Source organism: Pristiophorus japonicus, unplaced genomic scaffold (assembly GCF_044704955.1).
Source record: "Pristiophorus japonicus isolate sPriJap1 unplaced genomic scaffold, sPriJap1.hap1 HAP1_SCAFFOLD_112, whole genome shotgun sequence".
NCBI classification, from domain to species: domain Eukaryota; kingdom Metazoa; phylum Chordata; class Chondrichthyes; family Pristiophoridae; genus Pristiophorus; species Pristiophorus japonicus.
In genome coordinates, this window is record NW_027250777.1 from 1,324,254 (window position 1) to 1,333,007 (window position 8,754).

Here is an 8,754-nt window from a genome sequence, read left to right on the forward strand (position 1 = left end):
ACACGGGAAAGAAGAGAGTCTGTAACCTGGGTTTAATTGTTTGTCAAAGGCTACCCGTCCTGTTGTGTATTTCCAGCAGTTTCCTACTTTCACAGGTGGAGATACCGGGGCTGGACCATGCTCCTAAAATACAATGAGGTCGGGATAAAAGTTCCTCACAAACTCAGGGCAAATTAAATGATATGAAGTTCTACAATGGATTAATTAATTATGTTTAAATCAATGAATCTTTTTTTCCACATGAGATGCATGTAACTCTTTCTTCGAAGGTTTTAATTTTGATGGAAGTGCAATTTCCCTGGCCGGAAATCGACCCAGGGCCGCGGTGGTGAGAGCGCCGAATCCTAATCACTGGACCACCAGGGAACGCTGCATTGCTGCATCGCTGCATCGTAATGCTTGGTGTCATTATTGTCCTTTTCAATCCACTTGTTTCACACCGAAACACATCGTAACCTTGATCTGAATTTAACTTCACGTGATTCTTTCAAATCACCTTTAAATGATTGGGTAAAACCACTCCTTCTGCCACCGAAAAACAGCTTCGATTCCAGGTCAGGGCGGTAACTTCTGTAACAGCTTTTTTCAATTCAAAACCTTATAAAATTGACGACATGCAGCTAATATGAAAAAATAAGAATTCATTTAATCACCGTTAAATAACCGATAACCTTTTTCAGGATGAAATTAATAATAATATAGTTACTGAGGGACAGTAGTATCTTTAATCATTCATTTTCTCTTTACATGTGATGAATTTTTATCCCTATCTCATTTACATTCTTTATGAGAAATTGTAAGTGTTTATGACTCAGTTGTAAAACCATTGATTGTGTGTGTGTCTATTCTTGATAGGAGGAGCACTTGAGACCGAAGTTCCAGTTCGATATATGCATCAATAGAATCAATTTTCACCAGTTCCTTTAAACTCAATAACATAATTTATTTAGATTGGACTGGATGGAGGAACATGATCCATGTAAAAAATTGTTATCGTTTTACTTGTGCTGAATGTTCATAAAAGTATTGGAGTGGGAACTCACTGGATAACAGCAAAGCTTGCAATGTTTGCGGAATATATTCGTGCAGCCAAAATGCACAATGACAACCCGGAACTGTGCGGCACCGAATCCTCGGGGAAAAACATTAAAAGGCTTCGCCCGGAGATGGGTTTGGATTACCCACCTTTCAGTTACCAGCCGAATGAGCTAAACCATTGCGCCAAAGATACACACTGCAAGACATGCAAAACCAGGGTGTCAGTCAGTTAAAGCTTCAGATTGCTCCGACCGGGATCGAACTTATCCACTCTCAGTTGTACTTTTCCCAAGTAAATGGTGGGACATTCATTGTGGATGTGTGGAAGTAGTCTGGTCCCGCACACTGCAGACACTTCCATGTCACCACCAACAAGCTCTCCCACAACCGGTGTGATCTAACTTCCAGCCTTCCGGTGCCTTGTTTGTGACGAAGTATGGTTCAAATGTTTTGGAATAGTTGGTTCCATGGTGTAATGGTGAGCCCTCTTGACTTTAAATCTAGTGATTTGAGTTCAAATCTCAGTAAAACCTAAATTCTTGTTGTCCCAGCTGCTGAAAATTTGGGACAAACAAGTGAAAGACACCTGGTGCTGGTGGGCAGTTTTGTTGCCTTTTTCATTGATGCTTGATCTACAAGTCTAGTTGTCAAATTGTGTGCTCAATCGTCAGTTATCTGCTACAAATCAGCGGAGGACAAATCACTTTGTTGTCGAATGCTGCCTTTGCCAGCACAATGTGTGCTGAGATTATCTGTGCAATATGCATTCCGCAGGATGAATAAAAGCAATGCTTTTTGAAATGCAGGCACTGCATGTTTTGCACTCGACAAAACGTTGCATTTTCTTTTCATTAATTTTACATTAATGCATTGCAATGCCAATGCACTTTTTACGTGGCAAGATCGATAATTAGCAGAGCAGAATGAAGAGATCACAAAGTTTCTGTTTAAAGAATGGACTCAGTCGAGAATATTTTGTGGATTTTATTTTTCTGAGACTATTTTCCCTGTGCTGGGGACACCCTGCGCAGATATGTAAAAAAGCTGGTTTTGTTAAAACTCCAGAGACCGCATGGCAGTTAGCTGGGACAAAAGACCTGTCAGTCATCCATTGACAAAAGAGCTGTCAGCCAGGAAGTGGGGCCACTGACAAAGCCACTCTAATTTGTAAAAGCACTTCTCACCTCCATCTCAGAAGGAGACACAGAACAATGAACCCACCAGCCTGGCCAGCCAAGGAGGAGCTGGGGCTTTCCCAACACAAAGGCTCAGAGAGATGCCCAGACTAAGGGCCATCAGCCCAATGCATGGGTGGGATGGCCCATCACTGACTAAGTACCCGTGCTTCGAAACAAAGGGGTTTTAAAGATTGGCGGGAAAGATAGGGGTAGCAAGACTCCCAGAAAGACAGGGTCCTTTCCACTTTATTTTTAGCTTGGAGCTTGGTGTGAAGCTTGGAGCTTGCAGCTTGCAGCTTGTGTCGAGAGAGAGCCCCCTCTCCCTCTCGCTCTCGCTCCACCGATCGATGTACCAGAGGAAGGGGCCGCAGTACTGCAGAAGAAGCCACCGAGACTGAAGACCAGGCAGTGACTTCCCACAGCTGAGCTGAGCAAGAAAACGGGCTGCGTGTGGTGGTGAACATGGTCGCGAGTGTCCCAAGCCAGTAACCAGATATCCCAGGCCAGCTGGATAAGGGCTCAGGGTTTTCTCAGAAGTGAAGCTTTTCAGGGCTATTCTGGGGAGGGTAATTCATTGGTAGGGGTGGGGTTAAAATCCACCAGGGAATTACTGCGTGTTACTAGGTTCATTTCTGTACTGTATGTATATTGTTTGTAACCGGGATTTTATTCTCCACAGAGACAGTGATTTCGTTTAGCAGTGCATGTTTTAGACAGTGTATGTTAGACCAAATAAATATACTACGATTTATCACTGAAGCATCCCTTTCCATGACTCATTTAATTTACACTCTGAATAATAATTCCCGGATCTAGAACTTTCGTAAGGTGGGGGCGATTCAAACCGTCCGTCTTGCAATTGGGCGAGGATCACAAACACTTACAATATTTACTAAAGGATATACTTGCTTTGGAGGCAGTTCAGAAAAGGTTCACTGGGTTGACTCTGGAGATGAGCGGTCGACTTATGAGAAAAGGTTGAGTAGGTTGGGCCTCTACTCATTGGAATTCAGAAGAATGAGAGGTGATCTTATCGAAATGTATAAGGTAATGAGGGAGCTTGATAAGGTGGATGCAGAGAGGATGGTTCCACTGATAGGGGAGACTAGAACTTGGGGGCATAATCTCAGAATAAGGGGCCGCCCATTTAAATCTGTGATGAGGAGGAATTTCTTCTGTCAGAGGGTTGTAAATCTGTCAAACTCACTGCCTCAGAGAGCTGAGAAAGCCACGACATTAAATAAGTTTAAGACAGAGATAGCTTCTTCAATGATAAGGGAATAAGGCTTATGGGGAACGGGCAGGGATGTGGACTTGAGTCCATGATCGGATCAGCCATGATCATATTAAATGGCGGAGCAGGCTCGAGGGGCCATACGGCCTACTCCAGCTCCTCCTTCTTAAGTTCTTATGTTCTGAATAGCGACACACAAAAAAATGCTTTGATCATGGTTACACCTTATCTTCACGTTTGTCAAACATTTGGCTCGTTGGTCTCGGGCTGTGATTTCCCTTTGGAGTTGTTCATTGAAATTTACGAGGGGTCCCAGAGGAGCCCTGATATTGCTCGCATATTTTGAAATTGCATCGAACTTTTGCAAAGAATGACTTGCATATCTGCAGCGCTTTTCAGGAACTCATGAAGCCCCAAAGCGATTTATAGCCATTGAGTTCTGTTTGAAGTGTTGTAGTTTGGGGAAAGATGTGCCCAGATCACCAAACATGAACCTCAACTCTTTGCAAAGAGTTTGGTGCAAATAATCAGGCATCTCAGGGACTTGGACTTTCTTTGAATAAGTTCTGCTTGTACCTGCATTCAAGCTTGAAACAGCAACTGGGCTTCCATCTCACGGGAGGTTTGGGGTTGATGTGTGTCGCTTTCAATCTTTGAAATTTCACCAAGCAAAGAAACGGTGAATCCAACTGTCCCTGTCTGCATTTAGTTCCCGTTGAATCACAGGAATATCCGCAGTCAGGAGCTGAAAAGAAATTCAAACCTAATACCGGCTTCGAGACAATCAGAATACTTTGTCACAGACAAGGCACTGGAAGGCTGGAAGGTAATTCACACCGGTTGTGGGAGAGCTGGTTGGTGGTGACATGGAAGTGTCTGCAGTGTGCGGAACCAGACTGCTTCCACGCATCCACAATGAATGTCCCTCCATTTATTTGGGAAAAGTACAACTGAGAGTGGACAAGTTCCATACCGGTCAGAGCAATCTGAAGCTTTAACTGACTGACACCCTGGTTTTGGATGTCTTGCACCTTATATGTCCATCAGTCTCTGTGGCGCAATGGGTTAGCGCGTTCGGCTGTTAACCGAAAGGTTGGTGGTTCGAGCCCACCCCGGGACGAAGTATTTAACTGTTTTTCCCCGAGTATTCGGTACCGCACAGTCCCAGGTTGTCATTGTGCGTTTTGGCTGCACGAATCTATTCCGCAAATGTTGCCAGCAGTGCTGTTATCCAATTAGTTCCCACTCCAATATTTTATGAGCATTCAGTTCAAGTAAAACGATAACAATTTTTTACATGGATCATGTTCCTCCATCCAGCCCATTAGAAATAAATTATGTTATTGGGTTTAAAGAAACTGGTGGAAATTGATTCTATTGATACATATATAGAACTGGAACTGCGGTCTCAAGTGCTCCTCCTATCAAGAATAGACACACACACAATCAATGGTTTTACAACTGAGTCATAAACACTTACAATTTTAAACAATTCTCATACAGCGTGTAAATGAGATAGGGATAAAACGTCATCACATGTAAAGAGAAAATGAATGATTGAAGATACCACTATTCCTCAGTAATTATATTATTATTTATTTCATTCTGAAGAAGGTTATCGGCTAATTAATGGTGATTAAAAGAATTCTTACTTTTGCACGTTGGCGGCATGTCATCCAATTTTATCAGGTTTTAAATTTAAAAATGGGTTACAATGCTGGTTGAATACATGACCCCAAAGTCTTTTTGGGATCACAGGTTGAGTCTCTCTGGTGGTTTACGCTCTCTTGTAGAGCGCCTGAGTTGCGGCTCCGGTTGTTGTGCGCCGGCCTGTGTGTCTGCTGTTTGCGGTGCCTCAGGACTATCCGGACTGCCCACAGTGACTGGGCGCTCCTCCCTTTGGTTCCGGTGTTCGGTCACCTGTGCTCGAGTGAACTCTATATCATGTTCTTCCTCTGCTTCTTCTTTGGGGTTGCTGAACCTCCTTTTTGTTTGATCCACGTGTTTGCGGCAGATTTGTCCATTGGTAAGTTTAACGACCAGAGTCCTATTGCCCTCTTTGGCAATCACAGTGCCTGCGAGCCATTTAGGCCCTGCAGTGTAGTTGTGGATAACAACAGGGTCGTTTACACCAATATATCGTGCCCTCGCATTCCTGTCATGGTCGTTATATTGTGATTGGCGCCTGCTCTCAACAATTTCTTTCATGGTGGGGAGTATAAGGGATAACAGGTTTTGAGTGTCCTCATCATTAGCAGCCCTGCGAGTGGAACCCCTGTGAGCGAGTGTGGTCGAGATCTATTGGCCAACAGGAGGCGTGATAAGTGGCTTTGTAGGGAACCCCCTTGGATTCTGAGCATCCCCTGTTTGATTATCTGCACTTTTCGTTCTGCCTGGCCGTTTGAGGCTGGCTTGAACGGTGCCTTTCTGACATGGTTAATTCCATTGCCTGCCATGAAGTCCTGGAATTCAGTGCTTGTGAAGCACGGGCCATTGTCGCTGACCAAGATGTCCGGTAGACCGTGGGCGGCGAACATTGCCCGTAGACTTTCTACCGTGGCAGAGGATGTGCTTGAATTTAAAATGTCACACTCGATCCATTTGGAGTGGGCGTCTACTACAACCAAAAACATTTTTCCGATGAAAGGACCTGCGTAGTCATCATGGATGCGTGACCAAGGCTTGGCGGGCCATGGCCAGGGGCTAAGGGGGGCTTCCCTGGGCGCATTGCCCAGCTGGGCACACGTGTTGCACCTGCGAACACAAACTTCCAGATCTGCATCTATCCCTGGCCACCAAACGTGTGACCTGGCAATTGCCTTCATCATGACAATGCCCGGATGCTCATTGTGGAGTTCTCTGATGAACACCTCTCTGCCCATCTGGGGCATGACTACACGGTTTCCCCACAGTAGGCAATCGGCCTGAATCGAGAGTTCATCCCTGCCCCCGTGAAATGGTTTAAATTCCTCAGGGCATGCCCTGTACGTGGCTGCCCAGTCCCCATGCAGGACACATTTCTTGACTAGAGACAATAGCGGGTCTCTATTTGTCCAGACATTAATCTGACCGGCTGTCACAGGTGAGCCTTCACTTGCGAAAGCTTCAACAGCCATGACCATCTCAGCGGCATGCTTGGTAGCCCGCTCAGTGGTGTCTAGTGGAAGCCTGCTGAGTGCATCGGCGCAGTTTTCAGTGCCCGGTCTGTGCCGAATTGTGTCGTCATTGGTGGCTGACGTGAGTGCCCACCTCTGTATGCGGACCGATGCGTTTGCATTTATGGCCTTGTTGTCGGCCAAAAGGGATGTGAGGGGTTTGTGATCTGTCTCCAGCTCAAATTTCCTGCCAAACAGGTACTGGTGCATTATCTTTACCGAATATACACATGCGAGCGCCTCCTTTTCAATCATCCCGTAGCCCCTTTCTGCCTGGGACAGACTTCTGGAGGCATAAGCTACCGGCTGTAACTGACCCTTGGCATTGACATGCTGCAACACACACCCGACACCATAGGACGACGCATCGCTCGTTAACACAAGTTTCTTACATGGGTCATATCGCGTTAACAGATTGTTGGAACATAACAAATTGTGTGCTCTATTAAAAGCCCTTTCCTGGCTGTCCCCCCAGACCCATTCGCGACCTTTGCTTCGGAGCACGTGTAGCGGCTCGAGCAGCGTGCTCAATTTGGGAAGAAAGTTACCAAATAGTTGGGGAGCCCCAGGAACAAACGCAGCTCCGTCGTGTTACGGGGTCTGGGTGCTCTCTGGATCACTTCCGTCTTGGACGCAGTAGGGCTCATCCCGTCTACTCCTACCCTCATCCCCAGGAATTCTCCCTCTGGAGCTAGGAAGATGCACTTCGCCTTTTTCAGTCGCAGCCCTACCCGGTCCAGTCTGCGTAGCACCTCCTCCAGGTTGTGGAGGTGTTCTTCAGTATCGTAACCCGTGATGAGGATGTCGTCCTGAAAAACCATCGTCCCTGGAATCGACTTGAGGAGGCTTTCCATATTTTGTTGGAAGATCGCGGTGGCTGAGCGAATCCTGAACGGACATCTGTTGTACTCAAACAACCCCTTGTGTGTCGTGATGGTGGTCAGCTTCTTCAACTCACTCGCCAGCTCCTGGGTCATGTAAGCTGAGGTCAGGTCCAATTTTGAAAAAAGTTTGCCACCGGATAGCATCGCAAAGAGGTCCTCCACTCTCGCTAGCGGGTACTGGTCTTGGAGTGACACCCGATTGATGGAGGCCTTGTAATCACCATATATCCTGACTGACCCATCCGCTTTGAACACCGGTACAATCGGGCTCGCCCAGTCACTGAATTCGACTGGCAAAATGATACCTTCCCTCAGCAGGCGGTTCAATTCACCTTCTATCTTTTCCCGCATCACGTACGGCACCGCTCTGGACTTGTGGTGTCCTGGCCTGGCTTCCGGGTTTATGTGAATCACTACCTTGGCCCCCATGAAAGTGCCAATGCCGGGTTGAAATAATGAGTCAAATTTGTGCAGGATCTGTGAGCATGAAACTCGCTCCACAGAGGAAATATCATTGACATTGCCCCATTTCCAGTTCTCGACAGCAAGCCAACTCCTCCCCAATAGTGCGGGACCGTCCCCCGGTACAACCCAGAGTGGCAACCTGTTCTCCGAATCTTTGTGGATCACGATTATCGTGGCGCTGCAAAGCACCGGAATGATCTCCTTGGTGTATGTCCGTACCTGTGCGTCAATCGGTGATAATTTTGGCCCTACTGGCCTTGGACGCCCACAACTTTTCAAACTATTTGATACCCATCAGGGACTGGCTAGCCCCCGTGTCTAGCTCCATTGATACTGGGATGCCACTGAGGAGCACTTTCATCATTATCGGTGACGTCCTGGTTTATGAACTGTATACGTGCTCCACATGAACTCACTGAACTTCAGCTTCCAGCGATTTCCCCCAGCGTTCATTTCTGCAATTTCTGTAGGTATTTTGTTCATCTCTGCAAACTCCGGCTGAGTTTGTGCCTCCATGCCTCCAACATGAGCTGTTGTTGGAAACAAAAGATCCCTTGCTCATCAATCGTCCCTGACTACACCTGTGACTGCCCTTGAGTGTGCCATTAACAGGTGTTGATGGCCCCATTACTGGCCACATTGTCCCTTGGAATGGTATGAATCGCCGTTCTGCTTGCCATTATCTCTGTCGAATTCGCCCTCTGGGTTCGACTACATGTTGGGGCATACCCGATTGCCCTTGTCTGCCTGGAGAACTGTCTGCTGCTTCAACAATGTTGATTCTCTGTCCCAACCATTCC

The 8,754-nt window shown here is 46.5% G+C and overlaps 1 non-coding gene across 1 annotated transcript; it reads left to right on the forward strand.

Annotated features, from left to right (window-relative positions):
- The first annotated feature begins 4,496 nt into the window (after positions 1–4,496).
- On the forward strand, positions 4,497–4,570 carry trnan-guu (transfer RNA asparagine (anticodon GUU)). The gene has a single exon. It is a non-coding gene; the product is annotated as a tRNA-Asn (tRNA).
- The last annotated feature ends 4,184 nt before the right edge of the window (positions 4,571–8,754 follow it).